The sequence below is a fragment of the Palaemon carinicauda genome, chromosome 3 (assembly GCF_036898095.1).
Source record: "Palaemon carinicauda isolate YSFRI2023 chromosome 3, ASM3689809v2, whole genome shotgun sequence".
NCBI lineage: Eukaryota > Metazoa > Arthropoda > Malacostraca > Decapoda > Palaemonidae > Palaemon > Palaemon carinicauda.
In genome coordinates, this window is record NC_090727.1 from 38,298,462 (window position 1) to 38,321,273 (window position 22,812).

Here is a 22,812-nt window from a genome sequence, read left to right on the forward strand (position 1 = left end):
CCATGAAGGATTCCAAGATTACTGCATACACTAAAGATTATCTCAAATAAGATAAAAAAAAACAGAGAATATGAATTTTTCCACAATTCATGACTAAGGAGTTCTTCAAATAACTCTATAAACCAACGAAATCGGAACTGAGAAGTGTAATCACCTAAAATTAGTGAATCAAGGCATTGCCCAATAACAAATCTTTGCTCTGAGAAAATTCATAAAATAAGAACTCTGCAAGACTTTTTGGAAAACATAATAATCCCAAAAAGCCTGAATACTAAAGAAAGACCTTTATACCACAAAGTGACAGAAAATATATTTTTAAAACAAAATTATCTGATAAAAATCTGTAAACAAGGATTGCTCACAAGAGCAATGACTTCCCAACGTAAATTAACAGACTCAAGAACTAACAAACAGGATATAAGAATCTACTTTTACGAAATACTTTAAATCCGGTGGTATCAACAACCTCACAAAAACAAGTCAGGATGAATTTTAAATTTCTTAAAACCAAACTGACCCTTTCAAAACTGTCAGACAGACGGGCCTAAAAATTTCCTCAAATCAGGCATAATCTTGAAACTTAGCAAAGCCCTTTAAAACTTTGCAAACCTAAGCATGAAAGAAAATATTTTTAATTGATATGGGAAGATCATAACAATTTACATAATTTTCCTAAATCATTTTACAACTAAAAGTAGAAAAACATAGATATACTTAGATATCCTCAGGGTGAATATCCCAGGAAACCAACATAAGTAATTACCATTATTGAGATGTATTTATTAGTTTCTAATGATTTTATCAAACTATTTACTTCTCCAGATATCTAGAAATATTCTAAATTCAGCCTCAATATCAATCCTTTCCTCCAGTAATAATTGGAGCAAAAGGATTTCAACAATTTCTTAAAGACGAGACAAACAGAAAGCCTTCAGAAAAAAATGAGATCTAAAGGATGCTAAGTTGTGAAAACCTCATTGCATTTCCAAATGAGATCCATATTTTCCTTATAAAAGCACAAAAAAACTATCACGAAGAGGAAAACAATCTTTAAGAAAGCCAAAATTTCTGTTTCAGGTTTTGATTAGGAATAAATTATCAACACATGATAGCCTTTGAATTTTGTATAAAGCCTTAACTCCTTAAAAACCCAAGCACTTCAAACTCATTAAACAATGAAAAAGAGACTACAGAAGACTTTTGGTGAAATATCCGACTATAGATTCTCTAAGAGAATAACTTTCAGGATACAACCTTCATATATAATCAGTTACTAAAATCATGAGCTTGATAGCTTAGCAAAGTTTACCAGCATACATTAAAACCAGCAAAAAAAAAAAAAAAAAAAAAAAAAAAAAAAAAAAAAAAGTAAGATAAGAGTTATGACTTAGCCAAGTAATTTTCTAGATTATTCAGCATCATTAGCAGGTTTCAAATCCATCAGAACAGGAAAAGTGGAAATAAATCACTGCTGCTGAAATCTAATTATTCACAGAAATGCAGCATCGAAGCAGAGAACTCCGAAAAAAGGATAACAATCCTCATAGGTTTCATTCCATTAAGGTGCATGTTATGAGTTCTAATTAAAGGCAAAGCTTAATGACCTACAAGTATCTATAGAATAGGAAGGCCTAATGAGAAGTATGGATAGAAAAAAAGCCTTCTGATACCATAAGCTAAAACTTTAGTCACAAGCTTCCACTAGACATTAGAAAGACTGAAGATATTAAGTCTTTCAAAAGGAAGCTGAAAACTTTCTTTTTTGCCAATTAACTCAGACTACGCTGAGTGGTCCTTCTGTGAATACCGTAATCAACAAACAGATCTTATAGATCCTGTAGTCTACAGGGTTTCCAAGTATGACAGGACCAGGAAAACACCGGGTTAAAAACCGTAAATTATTCAAGTAGCTTTCCAATCTATCAGCCTTAATCCAATCTCCACAGGTGCCACCAAGAGCATGGTAGCATAGAAATATAATGAAGAATATGGAAGGAAGAAATGGTGTAGGAATATTGGATTAAATTTGTTTAAAATTTTCATAGAAAAAATAGAAAATTTACCTATGGATACCACAATGCTTGTTTGTGAAAAAAAAAAACTAGAAATTTAATATTGGTGACAAAAGTTTTAGCTAATATGTTTTCTGATTTATAATACTATGATAATCATGCATTTTATCACTTCAAATGCTCTTTATAAATTATAGCTCTTAAATACCCAGTATTACAAATTCTGGTAGCATAAAAACAATACCCCACGCGTGCTTAGAAGAATGGAAAACATACAAGCATTGTGGTCAAATTAATTTAGAATCAAGTGGCACACAACAGAAAATTATATAACCTTCTTCTATAGTCCTGATAAACAAGCTATTGCTAATATTCTCATACCCCGTATAAATGCGAGAAAAAAATATCACAAATAAAATTTTCTATTGATGACAATACATAAGTGAGATTGAGATTCAATATTAAGGCTTCTAGTGAATTTAGTATGACACAAGATAGCAAAAGAATCAGTGAAATCTCCAGTTGGGAATAAAGTGGAAGTTAATTCTACGTATAACTTAATTTTACGCCTTGACCTTTGTTAAAATTTTCAAATAGAAAACCAAGAGTAGCGTTAACGATCGCTAAGACTTAATGAATACAATATTAAAAGAAAACTGTATGGCACAGACTGAAACAAATTTTAGGATTTCTAGAAAATAAAAAATTTCCAGTTGAATTATAACAGCTATCTTTAGCCGATTGATTGGATAATATCAAGGTACTTAGAGCCTCCTTGTAAACAGATCTACACGAGAATTTTGATAATTATTCATTCTCCCCACACCTAAATCAAGACGTGTACTTTCAAGTCAAAGATCCCAAATTCCACATGTACAGTTGAACAGAAGTTTTCTTGTAATTAATAAACATCACCATTATATTCATCGTCAGTCTTCTGTTTATCTCAAACTAGGGACAAACTTTATCCTGAAAATAAAATATTCATTTAGTTACTCCTCTAATAATTTAAGACAAAAAAAAATTAACTTTGTTGGCGAACTCACACACATAATAAAATATCATATAAAAACTGTTATTATAAGAGATTAGAGTAGAAAATTACTTTGCTTTTCATAGTGTTTCATTCATGAAAATCAATAGAAACAAGCATATATGCATTCAATACATTCAGTTTATAAATGTTTTATTATGTGATCTGAATGAACCATTTAGATTCTATATAAACAAAACAGATTTAATTCCTGAGTTTACAAAAAAAAAGGATTCTTAGATGGAAGCTAGTTTTAACAAATGCAAATTAAGGTATTAGTTGTAATGCACAAAATTGTTTAAACATTATAAGAAAAGTTACAAGTAATTGAAGGAGGAGTAACATTTATGATATTAGAAAACTCATGAATTCTCAATAAGGAAACAATTGATTCATTATTATTAACTAATCAATTATTATATTTCATATTATCTTTCTTTAACTGAATAACATGAACTAAAATCTAGGTTATGCAAATGAAAAATTCCTATGTTTAGCTGATTTGTTTATGAAACTTCATCATTCGTTATCACTTGTAAGTTTTTCTTCAAGGTATATCGTAGCTATGTTAATTTCAACTCGTGATAAGAGAGATTATAAATAAATATACCCTATCTAGAATGGTTGTTCACTTTTACTATCAAATTTTTTAAAGAAACTCCTCCACAACCTGCATAGATGTTCTCTTTTTAGTATATAGAATTGATAGCTGAATTACTAAAACCTGAAACATATATATATATAGACATATATATACATATATAAACAGTATATATATATATATATATATATATATATATATATATATATATATATATATACATATGTGTATATATATATGTATATATGTGTGTATATATATATATACTGTATATATATATATATATATATATATATATATATATATATATATATATATATATATATATATATATACATATATATATATATATATATATATATATATATATATATATATATATATATATTGTGTGTGTGTGTTTCAGTTTATAAATTTCCTTATTCCAATAACTATACGATTTTCACCTAATCTAAACATATTTTGTCATTCATCACCCGAGGAGATATTTTCATAGATAACCAGGTAATTTTATTGGTGATATTCTAGTCGTGCTAATGAACGACACTTCAAAACATCCAGCAAGGAAACTCCTAATATACCTATAAAACACAGATTTAATAAAAATAGAAAATTTCTCTTTTCTAAGATACCCTTTGTGTTTATTCTATTCCCTGACAATATTTTGATTTCTCTACCTTGTGAATTACAAGCATAATCCGGTGTTGTCCGTAAAACTGAACTCGAACTTATACTTACAAATGGGTACCATCATTACTATTTGTAGAGGAACCTAGAAAAATCTCTTTTCCTCCTTCACATTTTATATAGTAAAAATTATTGTCATTAAGTTACTAAACAGGAAGAGCCCATGGAAAAATTAATTTACTGTGCATTATAATGTTTATCTTACACAATTTCATGTAACATACATGACAACTACCTACAAAAACCGAATACTGAAAAAGCTCCTGTAATCTGTCCTAATCAAAACACCCTTCTCTCAATATAAGCTATTGGGACCAGTCTTATGAAGTACTTTATTTTTAACTACTTGCCAATGAGACTATATTGGAGAAATGTAGCAATATAACTTGATTACTCTTTTCATTTGATATATTCGTCTTCTCTCATAATTATAAAGATGACTGACTCCAGATTAAAATGCCTGCACATGACTCATAAGAAAATGCTTAGCTTAAAGAAACTTCTAGTGATAATTAAAATTAATTATAACTTCCTATCAGAAAAAGAAGCAGTGTAAATTTCTCTATCAAAAGTTATCCTACAACCTTATTCATAACACTGCATGGTACTTTCAATGTCACTCTTAATAAGAAATTTATTATGAATGCAACTTTGAGTAAAACTTCATTCTGTCCTGAAGATTTAAATCTTTTTCTGCAAGAATGAGATCCATAAGGAGGCATAAAACACAGTAAATTTCTCTTATGATTTGTATATATAAAAGATTAAATCAAATTGAAAATTTAAAACCTTATATGAAGACTATATTAATTATTTTTAAATCTGTTCTATATAATACAATTTGCTAAAATTCGGTGCTGGGTAAAATGGTAACATTTATGTAAGAAGTGGAATGTTTCATTGCACTTGAATGTCTAGGTCTATTGAGAGAAATAGTTATACATCAGTTCTGGAAGGAGATTGCAATATCAGTCAAATACACCCTGTCACAGTAATCTAGCAGTTGGACTCGCCCCAAAAATCAAACAAGGAGTTCCCGGTCAAATCAACTTAGGAGTAACTCAGGTTTTGGAATATGGGAAGTGAAATACTAGACTTACAAATAATCAATATTATTCCATTTTTGCGAAAATATGAATTCTAAGGAAGGCAACACTACAGCTATAAATTATTCTAAAAGTATCATACTGCAGATTTAAGAAATATGGCCCTTATGGTCGTAAGGTTGAGATTTTAATATCTATGACCCAAGTATACATTCTAATCTTACATTAGCTATTGTATCAATGATAAGACTTTTTGGGAAATATTTGTATATCTAGAATGACCAAAGAGTAAACAGACATAACACTAATAATGTATAGTAATGAAAAAAAATCGATGACCACCCCCCCCCCCCCCCAGTTCTCCACACAAGTAATTTGAGAACCGTCTCACTTTCGAGAGAATTTCTGCAATACTGAACTTTTTAAGGTTGTATATTTTAAACACTAAACTGTACACTGTATATAAGCTACCATCCATAAATATTTATTACCTTCTCAGTTACTTAACAGAAGCGTAAATTTCTAGACAAAAAAAATAAATAAATAAATAAATAACGAAAAATTAAACTTATCTTTAAATTGAAGTCAGTTGAATCTTACATCCTCCACCCCTGTTATCAGCTTTGATATAGGAATGATAGATTAAATCTTGTACCATCAACGTTCCTTCAGCTTCATTCTTCCCACACCGTTAAGGGAATCAGCTTGCCCACTAGGAATTTTGTTTTGTTTACTGGCTTCGGCTATTGGATTGCAAATATTCAGGTAAATAAACACATCTGGAAGAAAAGTAAAATATATTTACTCCAAATATTCCCCTTCAAGTCATAACCTGACTCTTGATAATCAATTTAATACATAAAGTAACTTTTAGGATCATTTAATAGAATAACTGGCTTATTCAATTTCAAGCTTTTAGATGTTAATACAACAGACACTTCTGAAACTTGACCTTGACCCTGCTGTGATATTCTTCAACAAAACCATCTAAAAGAAAAATAGTGCTAATAACCAAAGCTCGTCAAAGAATAAGAGAGTTCAACTTGAATAATTATCTGCAACTATACTAGTATCAATGTATAATACGAGACTGGTACTTTCACATTAAACCTATTCTTTAAACTATGATATTATGAACACTATCCTTCATAAGGTTAACAGTGTTGTCATTGCATTCATATATTGCATTTAAAGTATCAAGAAGTGAATAAAATTAAACTAATCTTAATAAAATTTCAGCTAACTATCCTTCAAAAAATTAGAACTCACTACCCTTGAATTTAATTTTTATAAATTAAACTCAAGGGTAGTGAGTTTTAATTTTTTGAAGGATAGTAAATTTAGTAAGACAATTATAGATACAGTCGTCATCTTAGCAACTCTCATACCGTTCCCTGGTACAGCCCAAAATGCCAGTTGGTAAACATGGGGTATATATCTTTTAATGTGTACCAACAGGTACACAAAGTGAGTACTGTATCAGTAAGATTCATTGATAGTGGTCAAATGGCACACTGTCAGTGCCAAGGAGGCCATTCAACCCCGAAATTAAACTAGTAGAAATCCCTTGAAATACACTAAGAATAAAATTTGATAGATGTTGAACAAAAGGTTGCATGAACGCTGGAACGAAGGCAAGGTAGAAGTATAAAAAAAGTACTTGGGTATGGGCCACAGGAAAAATGTGAAAACCCTTAATTCATACCTTTAAGGCACTGCATGAGGTATACTGACAGCAACATTCCTCAAAGGAAAGAAACTGAATAATAGGCATACACTATAGTTAAAGAAAGTGATAACGCAGCAGTGATGCAGAGATCTGTCGCACATGCATTCATTTTATGACAGTTTACCTCAAGGTACCAAGCAGGAAGTCAGCTAAAATTCTAAACTTTTTTATAGTGACAAGTATACCATTCAAAGAGTAAAAATAGGCATTTGTTATTATATACCACTTATGAGTTTGATATACTGAGACCAGCTTCTTCAAACTACACAGATTTGAAGCAGTTTGTAATTTGAATTTCAGCGTCAATGACGGACAGCTTTTCACATATCAAATATCAATGGTTTGTTGGCTAATTACAGTGACAACTGAATAACACCAATATAAATCTTTTCCTTTTGACATTTCTTGAAAGCATAAAGAATATTCAAACATAAATAGAAGAAAAAGAATCACAAAATTTCCCTTTCGTGACGAGTTTTGATGCAGAAGGACTTGAAGTCATAAGTTCCTAAGCTAAGGAGTGCTCAGTGGTATCCTTCACTATGAAGATGAGGGCTTCCTTGAGAAGGAAGATAGAAAATATCTGATCGGGATAATATTCGGTGTATGGTCGCTTGGCAGCTATCGAGGTCACATCGAGCCTCAATATCTTCAATTGACTGCTGAGTAATCAGTGGAATGAGAGGAAGTGAGAAAGCATCTAAAGATTTTAGGGATACTGGAAGGTGTTCATGAATGCTACTGACAGACTGGGACTGAGGAGTGAAATACTGGAAGCTTCTTATTCAATTGAAAGGCGAACAGGTTGAGTGATGGTGAAAACCTGAAGTGGGAAGCCTATCCACCATGCAAATATGCATGGATCACAATTTTCTCTCACACCGAGGCCCTTTATCTAAACTGAGTGTGTATACTTGTACAGTCCTACTTCCTGAAAGAACAATACAAACAGCTTTACTGTGTTGCAGCCTTCTCAAATGTATACCTGCTTCTTAAGAGTCTCTGAAACAAGCCTCTTTGTTGACCAAAGTCACAAGCATCAGCAATGCTAACAAGTGCTTTACCAAACCTCTTGGATCTTACAAAGTAACCAAGTATTCACACTATGTTTATTACTAAAAGTTTGAAAAGCAGGTACGTTTTTTCCATGAGTCATATCTCCGAGATAGATATGTTACTTAGGTAGGTACCTCATCCCTCAATAGTACACCTGTACCAAATTAGATGAGTTCCCACAATTAGAATCGTCATGCTGCTACCTGGATAGATCGCCCAGTATTCCTGCTCCAACAAAACCAGATGGTAATGGGTACAATGGATGCTGACTAGTAACACTTAAGGAGCTATTGGAGCAGTCACTAGGGAGCTGTCAATGAGAAAATTACCTATCTGGTAATGAAAGAACTCTCATTGACAATCTACAAAATTGTGCAATAACCATAGTAATTGTAGATTAAGTTTCGAAGATCTTTGCCTTCATAGATTGTAACACTCTAAAAACAGATACCATTGGGTTCATGACTGTCTTGACAATCTCTGAAAAATCCATTATCCCCTCAAAATATTCACCACCAAATCCACGAATGGGATGGGCCAGTCCCCTGTAGAGGAAGAAAGGATTAAAGAGCGTTTGCTAGTCTTCTGTTTGATCTCAATCTCTCAGAGGCTAAATGGCAATAAATACCTTAACTTTTGTAGAGAGAATGGAAGAGCTTAGCACCATATGGTACATAGCAGAGTCACGTTGATGAGGATCCTTGCCAATAACCATGCAAGCACAATATGGGATCTCGGTCTTTATAAAAGTGCTGAGATTGTATCTGAGAGGTTATATGTTCCAATCCCTATTGCAAAAAAGAGTTGGAAGACCTTGGTGTCTGGTAAAATCTCAGAGCATGGGAAGATATCATATCATGTATTTGTCTCTAAGCATATGATTATCTGGAGTAGTAAAACAGTTTTTACACATCAGATATCTCAAATGATGAAAGATAACGGTGAATTGGAAGATCTCTGGGCTGGAAGCACTGGGAAGGAACCAATGATAGGCGATAGGTGTACTAGTTCCTGGTGAACCAAAATTAACAATCACCTGAAGAAATAGCATAAGTTCTAAGCGTGTGGTTCCTGATTGCATAGTTCCCCCTCATATGGTTCTGATGGCATGGTTCCCGATTGGCTGGTTCTTGATCATATTTGTTATTTTATCTCACCTTGCAGCTAAGCCTGTTGGAAACGACTACTGTACAGAGCAAGTGCAAGGAATCCTGTCTTGAGAGAAAAAGATCATAATCAGAGTGTTCCTGTGAGGGCAAAACATGAAGGGAAGACCATAAAGGGAATATCTCATATCATGTACGGGCAATAGGAATAATCATAGGTTTATCTTTCACCAGTATCGTATTTTGGAAAACCTGGAATGAGGTAGAATTCAGATGTTCTGTAACCCAAAAGTCACTGAAGGACATGTTCTGTAACCCAAAAGTCACGGAAGGACTTGTTCTATAACCAAAAAGTTACTGAAGGGCAGGTACAAGAGATACAATAGATAGGTGTCTGATTATGTGGTGTTTGACAAGTGCATAGAAGACCAATACCATAGTGACTGGGCATACAAAGATTGCTCAAGCATTGATGGAGAGAGTAGAAACCTGCGCCGATATGGAAGGCACAGATTGTAAAAATTGTGCATTGATGATCGTGTTGTGGTGATCGTATTGTCAAATTGGTAAGCTGAGACAGTGTGGTTTGGTGATGTCATTAAATTCATAGTAATTGTTCCGTTGTGTACTCCACCGTGCTCCTTCTGCAAGGTTGTCATTTGTGTAGCACTCTAAAGAAGGAAGGGACAAAGGCAGCACCTATCATCCTGGAGGAGAGGGCTTGTGTTTGGTCTCGTATGAGACAAATTGGTAATAGCAGGCACCAGGTAGGAATTATTGGAGTGGAATACTCCGCTTATTTTACCAAGGCCATTGCCTGACTCCCCCCTACTGGGAGTACGGGATGTAACAAATTAATTTCATATTCTAGGCTACACAAGGGATATGGCTTTTACCTGCAGATGGAGGTGGCCAGCTTGCAGAGTTTCACATGGTGCTGTGCCCCAAGAGATGGGAAGATGATGGAAAAAGAGACCAGTTACTCTACCCTGATCCCAGACTAATCCCAGGTAACGTCTTCCCTCGACCAACTACTATTTGTTGTGCAAGGGAGCTGAGGTACCTTAAACTAGATCGTGTGCAGCCACCACATGACCTATGGGGAAGGCATTTTGGTTGCTTCCAAAAAACTGCTTGAAATACTTGGGCCACAGTAGTTTTTTTAATGCTAAGAACGTATTTATGACTCTGATATCATGAGCTTTGAGTCTACAATCTTGTGGAGGAGAGTCTGGATTCAAGGCCCAAACTATGGCCTGTCAAATCCAAGAAAAGACTGTATTCTAGGTGACCATCCTCTTGACCCTGCCTGCGCTTACAAAAAGCTTGTTTACGTGCGGGTGACCACTTGCAGATCGTTTAAGATAATGCATCAGCGCTCTTAAGTGTATAATAACAATTGATCTAGGTTAAAGGATAAAGTACGAAGACACTCAATCCGTAAAAACTAGAACCTTTGGGTCCGCTACAGCTAGAGTCTGAGTCTTAGCAATGGACTCAATGAAGAAGTTGAGTGTCACCTGACCTCCATTCCCTGGCTGGAATATATCGTAGAAAAGACCAGGTCCTTCGTAGGCTCTTATAGCAGAGTCCAAAGCGAAAGGGGACAAAAGCCCTCTTATGCGTCAAGATATGAGCTGAGGATCGACTAGCGATACGAAGCACTCCTTTCTGAGATCGTGGGACAAGATCTGCGCTCATAGGAGGTGGTCTAACTTTCAATTGCTGACCAGTGAGATTAACACTTTATATGAGGAGAGTTTTGTCGAGGAAAAATTGACTCCGTTTAAATGAAAGACGAGGCTCAAAGCCAAACAGTATTCTGTCAAAGTCGAGACCAACCATGGTTTTTCCTCCTCAAGGTACAGCAAGCTTTGCTGTCCTGGGAAGAGAGATATCAAACAGTGTAAGGCTTCTTTTTACGACCTCAACCTTAGCAGATAGACCATTTCAGCCATCCTTATTTTTTGTTATTGCTTCAAAAAGGCCTCTCAGAGAGATGTTCAATACCCTCCAGGTAAGAATTCATAGGGACACAACTGACTATGGTGAATTTCTGAGTGAGGTTGAATGAAGGGTTCGGAAAATGGAGAACAGTTCTATCGATATCTCTGCAAACAGGATTAGAAGGTCTGAGTGCTATTCAGATTGCTACCACTGTGAATCTATCTGGCTCATTGACCAATCTGTTGATGCCCTTCTCAAGAATGAGTCTCTTTATCAGACAGAAGGGTTTCCCCTGAATGTCGGAAGGCCTCTAATAGAGGTGCCTGGTTACCTTGTACTGGTTAACAGTACTCCAAAAACTTCCATGCATGATATGTCCTAGCCTGACATCTCATCAGCAACTCCCCACAATTCAAGAATTAGATGTCTAATTGAGGGAGAAGAAGGTCCCTCAAAGCCCACGATTAGAGTCCTGCTCTGGTAGACTCCTAGAAAGTTTTCCTTGCCTACACTGAATCAGGTTGCAGAGAGCAATTGAGTTATCTCACATCCAATTCCATCTTCTAACTAGAGGAGATCTCAGTAGAGAGCAGACCTCCGCTGCCGTGACTTATTTCTTGACATTTTGCTTGACCTTGACCTTTGACCTCAACATGTATTAATTGGCGTGGATTTTCATAAACTCATATATGAACCAAAGTCAAAGTCTCTGTGATAACGATGTCCAAACTTATGGCTGATTACATGATGTGAATTGGACATATTGCTTGACTGTGAACTGACCTTTAACCTTGACCTTCCAAAATTTAATGAATTCCAGCTTTTTACATAACAGTTAATCCCTGATGGTTTCTTTACTCTATAATTAAAATTGAAGCTGTTCACAAACAAACGCACCACACACACAAACAAGGGGTAAAACATAAACTCATTCCAACTTCGTTGGCAGAGGTAATGACTTGAACATTTTGAACATGTTTCTGTGTGTAAGTTACCGCTGTGTAGCTCGTGCTCTCACTAGCGTAATAACGTGTGGGACAAAGCGCAACATCATTATTCAAAAGAAATTGATTGGTCACGAGCCATAGCATTGTGAAAATGTTCGTGAGCATGCATGCATGCACCCATGAGGAGCACATGCCGCTGGTCAAGCAATCAAACCTTTGTCAGTAGTAGGAGCTAGTGCAAGAGGGCACATATCTGCCATCGTTTGTGAATGTAAGCATGAGCCGATTTTATCTCGTCGGAAGTAGAGATTTGAGGCAATAACCTTGAAGGGTTATGTCTCATGAGACTCATTATGCCCTGAAGGCTTGTCGGGTTGAGGCGGACACTACAAGAGGTCGGAGGCCAACACCAAGTGAGTAATCTAAAGAGCTCTCTATCCCATAAGGAAGAGAAGTCTGAGGCAGTAACTCCGGAGGATTATATCTCACAAGACTCATTGTGCCCCGAGAGCAAAATGGTGGGAGGCGGTGGCCGCAAATGGTTGGCAGTCATTCCCATCTACGGCAATAACCCCAAAGGGTTCCGTCTTGCAATCCTTATTGTATTGCAGCAGGTTTCCACTTCACTGGTGAGATTTGCTGGTCGTAAAGGGGAACACACATGTGCAGCCATAGTAACTCATGTCAGAACCTCACTATGGGGGTGTTGGCAAGCAACCGTAGTTGCACAGACCCTGTTCAGTAAGAGGAGCTCACTAATGCAGACCCTCGTCAGTGTAATGAGCTCTTCCGTGCACCTTGATAACACTCAGTTTCTCGGTTAGCTCTCTTGCATGAATAGAGTCTGTGAGTCCATGCACTGAAGGTGCATGGAATATTTTCGCACACCTGCATCAGCGAGAGGAGCTCGCCAATGGTCAGCATTTATGGAGATCCTCATCAGTGAGAGGAGCTCTCCAACATTTAGCATTTGTGTAGACCCTTGTCAGCTAGAGGCAGTGGCACCCTGCTGGCTCTCAGTGTCTAGGTGGGCTCAGACCATGCTTGAAATGAAACCTAAACGCTTGTTAACGCCCTCATAGAAGGTTGGCGAGTAATCTTGCATACTCCCTCAAGGAGGCACAAGTGCTCGTGATTTAGCGAGCAAGGCTGAAAAAGGATTTCCTCTGCGCTGGCGCACAGCAGGAAAAACAGGCTCTTCTCCATTTAAAGAAGAAACCCCAAGGTGGAGGTCCCAAAGGATCTGGCCTCAAAAAATCAGTAAGCTTTGTTGAGCACTATGGTACGATGGTGAGAGGCAGCAGCCGCAGGCGGTCAGCAGGCATCCCTATATACAGCAATAATCTTGAAGGGTTATGGCTCATAAAACTTGTTGTGCATTGGAAGCACTATGGGAGAGGCGGCGACCACAATTTGTGGGTAGGCATCCCCATCTGCAGCAAAAACCCTGAAACAATACTGCTCATGAGACTCGTGCCCTGGGGACATGATAGGAAAGGTGGCAACTGCCAGCGGTTGGCAGGCATCAATATGTGCGGCAAGAGCCTTGAAAGGTAAGGTTATAGTTCGCAAGACTCAGTGGCCCCTGATGGCACAATAGGAGAGGTGACTAATGGTCAGCAGGCATCACCATTTGGGTCATCCAGAGAGCTGGAACAATGTCCGACGAATCAAGCATTCGTTCCGAATCTACAACGCGGTAACCACATGGAGAAGGAGGCCCTATCTTGCACACGAGAAAGGTGCTCAACACCAAGCAGAGACGTAAGGGGCTTCATAAGGTGCAGAACCTTATTGCGCCGAGTGAACTCAGGTTGAGTGGGTACAGCGTAATCAGCAAGCTTCTAAGGGGCCCCATTCACGCTCAGTTGCACCCTTCACGTGAGGACATTGTGGGCGTGGTTTAACTGTATCGTTGTGAGTATGGCGTGATTTTATTCGTAAGGTTTGAACTCACAGGCAACCGGACAGCTCAAGACCGTTTCGAGCAGGCCTGAATGTATATAAGGTGTGTTCGACGTGGCCAGCAGGCTTATCCTCAGTCTATGGTTGAAAGTCGCGGTAGAAGAATCCATTGAGTAAGCGAGCACTATGTCAGACATCTGGGTAGATAAAAGATTTTGGAACGAATTCATTGATGTATATAAGTCTATCCCTTGGTGATACAGCTAGGGTTGCCAGACGTCCCAATTTTGCGGGACATGTCCCGAATTAGATCCTTTTGTGCCGTGTCCCAGACTAGACCCTCACGGGATGCCCTTTTGTCCAGCATTTAGTTTATCATAAAAAATATATATATAAATAAATAGAAAAAATATTAACAAATTAAAATCCTCACCTCATGATATAAGGTAAAATGTCGATTCTTTCTTGAAATTACAATGATGATAATATAAACTGAATAACGAAAACATGTTACTAAAGGTTTACTGTGTTTACATAAAGCAGCCAAATGCGTTTTCAGCTTATTAAATTGGTTGGTACCAGGTGAGTGCTGACTATTGAGTGGTAACACACTGTGACATTTCATTTCAACCCTCCATACCAGAGTGCCATTACTTCTTGCTACAGCCTATTTTTTTCTCTTTAATTGTATCCAGCCCAAGATGTCAAAACGTAAATGTAAATTTCGTGATGAATATTCCAGCGAGTGGACATTTATCAAACAAGGAAGGAATTGCTTTTAAGCATCCTGTGGTTTATGCCATTGCAATTTCAGTATTGAACATGGCGGGAAGAATGATATCACGAGACACATTGATTCGGCAAAGCACACAGAAAGAATTTCCTCCACTTCAAAAGATGATTAAATAACGAACTTCATGATCAAGAAAAACACAGATAGAGAAAATAAAATATTAGCAGCAGAAGTAGCCATGCCCTTTCATACTGTAGCTATCATCCAATTCAAACGATTGTACACATGTACTACGACCGTTATTATTATTATTATTATTATTATTATTATTATCATTATTATTATTATTAGCTAAGCTACAATCCTAGTTAGATGCTATTAGCCCAATGTCTCCAAAAGGGAAAATAGCCCAGTGAGGAAAGGAAATGAAAAAAAACTACAAGACATTGAAGACCAATAGCATTAAAATAAATCTTTCATATATAAACTATAAATACTTGAAAATAACAAGATAAAAACTTCAAAATAACAAGAGGATAAGAAATAAGGTAGGATAGTGTGCCCGTGTGTACCTTCAAGCAAGAGATCTCTAACCCAAGACAGTGGAAGAACATGGACAGAGGCTATGGAGAACAAGGGTAGTATTTAGAAAGTTTTGATGTCTTTTCATGGTTGTTATTAGAGGTACCTCCAGCATGGGAACATATACAAGCTTCTTGTTTAGTGTTAAAAGACGAACGAGTAAAAATTTACGACAACATGATTTTTTGCCTGTGGTCAACTAATGAAGAACAAACGTGATGAATTGATGACCAAGATGTGTCATGAAAGATGGTTTTCCATCATTCAGCAGTTAGACTTCAAGGAACAGTATTCTGAAATATCCATTTTGTGTGAACATCTATTCAATATTCCTGGTCATAATGCAAATGTGGTTCTATAATGACTGTTCAATGGACAGACGAGAGGAATAAGTTAGATTTGTCAACTATAGATGCTATTTTACATTGTAAATGGAATGTAAATTGCTATTGCAAAGAATTTTACAGACATGATTTTCATATGAAAAAGTTGATTTGTTTCATAAATATTGATTACTACTTTTCCAAGTTATTCTCGTTTTCTTTAGTTTCTTTCTTGTAATTTGCAACAAATATTAATTTTCCAAGTTTTGTTTCTTCATATCCAATTATAATGCTTGATGTTTTTCAATACGTCTCTAGATTTTTATATGTTGATCTAAGTGTATGTATATACTATGTGTATAAATTTATTTAGATGTAAATATCATAGGCTGAGAATTGACAGATTTAAGTGTCCCAGATTGCTTATCTTGAAATCTGGTAACCCTAGATATAGCACATCTCATGCAAGTGTCTTTCTCTGTATATGTGGTGCCATAAGGTCTAAAAGCTTGCGAAATGTAGAGTCATCCATTCGTAGATAATTAAATAAATCATGAGGCTTCCATAATAAATGTAACAACAGGTTTGTGTGTGATAGTACTTCTTGCTAGCCATTCCTTCATCCAAACCCTTTTCCTACAAAGAGCTAGAATCTACAGCTCCCTCTGTGATGATACCTTCCCAATTACTGGCCGAGAGTATACTAACCTGATTTCACTCAGGCCACATGCGTAATGTATGGGTACAATTTCGGTCGTCCGGCCACTGAAGCTCCGCCCCAAACTGGAGACCTGCAGTTAGTACCGGTGCGTGAATGGGGCCCCTAAGACTAACTGAGGTCAACTTCTGGGGTCACCTTGAAAGGATCCCTGACTGGTTGCAACTCCAAAGAGGTCTACAACTGTTCTCGTTCATAAGCAAGGGCTGGAGGAAGGAAGGGCGATGAGCAGATGCAGTGTTGCAGCTAGGGTCATAGGAAGCTCAGGTGGTTCTCCCACCCGAGATTCAGAGAAGACGACCATGGTCAACCCCTGGAGAGGAAGGTTTGAGCTCCTCCTATGCCTCTAACTGTAACACCCTCGAAAACCGTTTCTTTGCAGGGAGACCCGAAAGCCGCAAGGAAGACAGGAGTTGCAGCAAGCAGCAATGGGAGAAACTTCCCTGGTTGATGGCCCTGTTGCTTTGCTAAGGGAAGCGACAGTATCCGCACCTAAGGGTTGTCCATTCTTACTCGTTTGTCCTCCAGAGAACAATGGGGAGGGAACGAGACCCTGAAATAAGAAGACAGGTCTTCCGCGATTATGTCGTCTACAGAATTGGGAGGATGACCACTCCTTGAAAAAGAGATAAAGAATCAAAGTAAACAGTCAGTTTGTGTAACAGTTTAATGGGAGAAGGAAACGGATCATCTGCACTCTACCGAGCCAAAAGAAAAAATTACGTCATTTTCCAGGTGCGAGTGTGCGCGGGATGACTGGTCTACCCCATCCACCACCCCCGACTTTATTATACTGTATCTTGCTAAAAGGTTTTATAGCTAGTTTCAGTTTCACCGAAGAAATACATTCATATAAAAAGAGCGAAATGGTTTTATTACGAGTTTGAATAAAGGAATTTCATATGGTATAACCCCATCCTCATAAGTTATTATATCCTAGGATTCCAAGTTTTTCTCTTTACTTACCAAGGAGCTTCAACTACCTTGAATAGCCTTTCTGATCCCATAACTTTCACATATAAAGTCAAAATCGAAACATTGTCCTATGAAACAAATTCAAATTAATCCTTACCAGAGACTAGGAGATAGAAGACAGTCATTTCTGTAGGGTGAAGGGACTATTGGTTGGAACCCATCCTCTGCCGTTAGGTGATGGTATATTGTAGTTGCTTCCTGCAGGATATTTTGGAACACTTCGTGTCTCTTGTTCTGTTGAATTAATATATTTGTATTACTATAAGTTGATACGAAAAAAATATTTGATATACAAATTGGCATTAAAGATACTTTACCCTGGGGAATGAACATATTGAGAGAGGGTATTAGGTAAAAATTACTCTCACTACCTTAGGGAGAACGTATCTCCATATCTGGTCCTAGCCTCTTCAGGTGCAGGGTATATATAACTGTATCAGGATCTACAAGGAGTTCTGAGTAATTAACAGGGATGCATAATAACATTACTGGGAAAATCGTTACCGGTGCTCCCTTTTGAATTACCCACTCCAGCTTGATAAAATGCTTTTTTAACACAAGAGTATCAATATTCCTTAGTTAATCCCCCAATGAAACTAATAACAATTTGGTCTTTAGCTCTATGCCACCATACAACTACATACCAGACAAAGGTCTTCCTCAATCATATTTATACCTCCAGACTTGCATTTATTCACTTAATTAAATGCCATTGGCAGGCCCCACAAGAGCCAATTAGTCTCGGCCATAAATTTCTATAACTTTCAAGCAATGAGACCTAATTTAATCAACATATGTTTTATATAGTCAAGGTTATGGGTTATACAGTTGTGCCTAAAGGAAGTGATTCACTTCACCTCTATATGAACCCTTGCTATGAAAGTTCTTTTGATAATTACATTGATTGCATAGCTAGAGGCATACCGTTTAACTTTTAGTCTGAATACTCATGAATTTCGTCTGGTCAAGCATAACACAGGTGTAGGGCTGGATCCATGCTGTTGGGAAAACTTGTATGCATCAGCCTTTTTTGGAAAAGCTCTGATGTTACATCCCACTCCTTCAGGTAACAGCTTTGGCATAATAAAGACATGGTGGAGGTGATGACAAGGGTGGATAAATAGGAAAACATGTGAAAACTTATTCATAAAAATTTCATAGTATAATTTTATTGGTTGTAATTGCTAGGTAATGATTATGTTAGAGAAAATCTAGAAAGCTTACACAAGCAATGGTAAATACCAATAAGCATTAACACACCATGAACTTTCTAAATATCAATATTGAACTTTAGAAACAGCATTGCTGTTCACATTTTTACCAATTGATACAAATACACAAAAAACACTTGTACTCAATCAAATCTCATAGTAAATTCTTATTTACCATCATAGTGAAGTATTATACCATTACCCTTCTTACTACATATATTGTATATTCAAACAAACGTCTCAACTTGACAATAGCAATATATTTTCTATTTCATCAAACAACAAAACCAGTAACAGACTCAGTAATCCCGAGTTAATCAAAAGAATAGATTTATAATATCTTTTTTTCTTTAAGCAGAATTTCTGCAAATGCAACATAATCATGATTGGCGAGTCTCCTTAATTTTGAAGGGATCAATTACTTCAAACTAGTTTGCTTACATGTTCATGGCATACAAAACATTTACAAATCAAACTGAGCAATTTATCAGAAAAGCTGGAGAAGTTTGTAACATCAGTCAATTAACCACTACCTTACTTTTAAAGTTAGTCTAAGGCTTTTCTTTTATTTATCTTTGCCTGAAGCTGTAGCTCAGCTTAGGCTGTGGATCACAGGAGGCCGGATAGAATCAAAAGAGCTTGTAGGCTAGTTCAAGGAATAAAAGGCAAAGGTACATTCCTTACTTTCGTCCCATATTTACTGCACTAGACATTGTAGGGTAGGTAAGCAAGATAAGCTAAGGTATGGTAAGGGAGGGGTGGGTAAGGAAGGGGTGGGTAAAGGAAGGGAGGTGAGGTAAGGTAAGGGAAGAATGAGTAAGGGAAGAATGGGTAAGGGCACTGTGGGAAGGGAAGTGTGGGTAAGGTAAGGTAAAGTAAGGTAAGGTAAAGTAATGTAAGGTAAGAGAGCGTAACGTAACGTAACACAGCATAACGTACGGTAACGTACAGTAACATAATTGAACGTAAGGTAACGTAAGGTAAGGTAAGTTAAGGTAACGTAACGTAATTTAAGGTAATGTAAGGTTGGCGTAAGAATAGTTAGCCAAGGTAACGGTAAGGATACTTAGCCAAGATAACGGTAAGGAAAGTTAGCTAAGATAACGGTAAGGATAGTTAGCTAAAGTAAAGGAAAGGATAGTTAGCTAAAGTAAAGGAAAGGATAGTTAGTTAAGGAAAGGATAGTTAGCTAAGGCAAGGTAAAGGTAAAGGTAAGGATAGTTAGCTAAGGGTAAGGATAGTTAGCTAAGGGTAAGGATAGTTAGCTAAGGCAAGGTAAGGGTAAGGGTAAGGATAGTTAGCTAAGGCAAGATAAAGACAAGGGTAAATATAGTTAGCTAAAGCAAGATAAAGGTAAGAGTAAGGGTAGGTTAGGTTAGGTAAGGTAGGGTAAGGGTAGGTAGGGTAAGGGTAGGTTAGGTAAGGTAGGGTAAGGGTAGGTAGGGTAAGGTAGGTTAGGTAAGGGTAGGTTAGGTTAGGTAAGGTAGGGTAAGGGAAGGTAGGTAAGGGAAGGTAGGGTAAGGGTAGGTTAGGTAAGGTAGGGTAAGGGTAGGTAAGGGTAGGTTAGGTAAGGGTAGGTTAGGTAAGGTGAGGTAGGTAGGGTAGGTAGGTAAGGTGATGGTAGGTAAGGTAAGGGTAGGTAAGGTAAGGGTGAGTTAGGTAAGGTGAGGGTAAGGTAGGCTAGGTATAGTAATGGTATGTTAGGTAAGGTAAGGTACATTAAGTAACAGTAGGCAAGGTAAGGACAGGTTAGGGAAGGTAAGGATAAGTTAGGTAAGGGATGGTAAGGGTAGGTTAGCTATGGTAAGGGTAGGTTAGCTATGGTAAGGGTAGGTTAGCTAAGGTAAGGGAAGGTAGGTTAGCTAAGGTAGGAGGGAAGGTAAAGGGTTTAGCAGGAGGGGAAGGTAAAGGAAGGTTGAGAAGGGGAGGAGGAAGGTAAGGGGTAGAGAGGAAAAGTATGAAAAGGGGTAAAAGGAGGAAAAGTATGAGAAGGGGTAAAAGGAGGAAAAGTATGAAAAGGGGTAAAAGGAGGAAAAGTATGAGAAGGGGTAAAAGGAGGAAAAGTATGAGAAGGGGTAAAAGGAGGAAAGGTAAGGGGTAAAAGGAGGAAAAGTATGAGAAGGGGTAAAAGGAGGAAAGGTAAGGGGTAAGAGGAGGAAAAGTATGAAAAGGGGTAAAAGGAGGAAAAGTATGAAAAGAGGTAAAAGGAGGAAAGGTAAGGCAAGGGTAGGTTATATAATTGTAAGACAGGTAGGCTAAGTGTAGGAAAGGTAAGATAAGGGTAGGTAATGTAAGGTAAGAGTAGGTAAGGTTTGGGTATGTAAGGCATTACAAGTTAAGAGGGGTAAGGTAAGGTGAGGTAAGGTAAGGTAAGGGTAGGTTCCGTAACTTTGGACGGAGAAGCTTAGGCTAAGAAACGTAATTTTCGTAGCTACTGTACATTTTCAAAAGCACTTTCTTGTTTGATGTGTGGGAATTCTACAATTAATGTGAACCATATTTTCTCCTACTGATTATATTGTTAGAATTGAGGTTTCTGATAACTCCTGATATTGAAATTGACTTAATTCCGTTTTTCATAACATAACCCAAGAGCTGTTTCTTCCTGTTGTATTTCAACAATTTTTAGATACAGGGGTTGAAAAAACTCTTAATAGGAGTAGTTTCCAACAATATTGAATGTTAAAACTAAAATATTAACAACAGAGCTTATTCTGGAAATAATCTTTGTAAATTTTGTGTTCGTCATTTGATTTAAGTGTCTGCTTTAGGCCTATAGCCAATTCAAATCATTTTAAATACACCCATACACCCAAAGCGAATATGTACTGCTAAGCCTACTCTAAGTGTAGACCTAATCTAGCATGAAGTTACTAGGTCTCGAAAAAAGAATATATATGCCTAGGCTATAAAATACACTCTCTCAGGCTAGTTTCACACCGAGAGACGACCACTTTCACTGTAAAGTTATTTGACTGACAGTAAAGTTATTAGGCATTAATGAAAGCCTTACCTTCACAGTAATGGGAAACAAGAATTGCATAGCGCAATTAATATATCGGCATTCCATGATGCTAGAAGATAATAACAAGTGGCGGGAGACATTATTATTTACTGTTCCAAACTTTCAGGAACTGTTTACATCCCCAAAAAGGTTCCAACAATGTTCAGCGAAATTTAAGGCTTTTCCACTTGTATATTCCGCAATATCAATCATCTTGACACATCTTATTTCATTAAAATCTGCACTGAATTGTCTATATAAACTGGAACTAAAACTAGAAGTAGTAAGGTTAATAATAGTGGAATAGATTATTATTATATGAAGATGTATACTGTAGAAAGAGTTCGAAGAAGTAGAGAGAGAGAAGAAGATTTTTTGTGTACATAGAAAACAGTAACCGGAGTTATACTATTTCATTTTTAGTTAGCCTATATAAAATAAGATGAAATATATATAACTAGAGAAAGTTATGATAGAGTCAGTATCAAGTTATAACTAAAAAGATAATTTTCATCAAATCCGTAAATCTTTAGCTGTGGTCTACTTCTTGGATAAAATCCTATCTGGATAATTTTTCATCCAGGCCCTAAAATAATAATTATGTTTTCTTGTGATAAAACAAGGAAATACAATTTGCCATAATAAGCATGAGGAAATTAGCTCTCTCTCTCTCTCTCTCTCTCTCTCTCTCTCTCTCTCTCTCTCTCTCTCTCTCTCTCTCTCTCTCTCTAACTTGATAAGGTTCCATAGTGAAGACCTGTACAAGAGTGCATTATTTATTGTTGGTGCTTGTAATAATTGGTGCATGATCAATAATAGACCAATCATCTAACTTCCTTCAGATCCGGATATATACAAATTTAAAGGTTTCTGATTAACCTCCTTGTAGTCTAAAGGTGCTCCTACCTTTAGATAATAAAACTTTAATATATTATCTTGCAAGCAATACTTACTGTATATTTTCTTTTAAATTCTTTGCATTACTGAACGTTCAGATATTATATAATAGCTTTGTACTCAATTTATATGACTAGATATCACCGCAAACAGTATACTAATTACATTTTAGAAGAGCATATTAAATACATCATGTGAGAAGGGTCACTGAACTATTCGCTACCAGTTCACTAAACAATGTTCATGTAAATTCTCCTTAAATAAAGTGTATTTGATATCCATTGCATATCCAGTATCGGC

The 22,812-nt window shown here is 36.6% G+C and overlaps 1 long non-coding RNA gene across 2 annotated transcripts; it reads right to left on the reverse strand.

Moving 5' to 3' along the window:
• Positions 1 to 1,353: 1,353 nt before the first annotated feature.
• On the reverse strand, positions 1,354 to 21,895 carry LOC137638248 (uncharacterized). 2 transcript variants are annotated; one of them, XR_011043952.1, is made up of 4 exons: positions 21,625 to 21,895; positions 17,498 to 17,634; positions 5,980 to 6,158; positions 1,354 to 2,981 (listed from the first exon to the last, which is right to left on the reverse strand). It is a non-coding gene; the product is annotated as an uncharacterized lncRNA (long non-coding RNA). The 2 variants fall into 2 exon arrangements; XR_011043953.1 differs by lacking the exon at positions 1,354 to 2,981 and having other exon boundaries at positions 5,939 to 6,158; positions 21,625 to 21,892.
• Between the last annotated feature and the right edge of the window lie 917 nt (positions 21,896 to 22,812).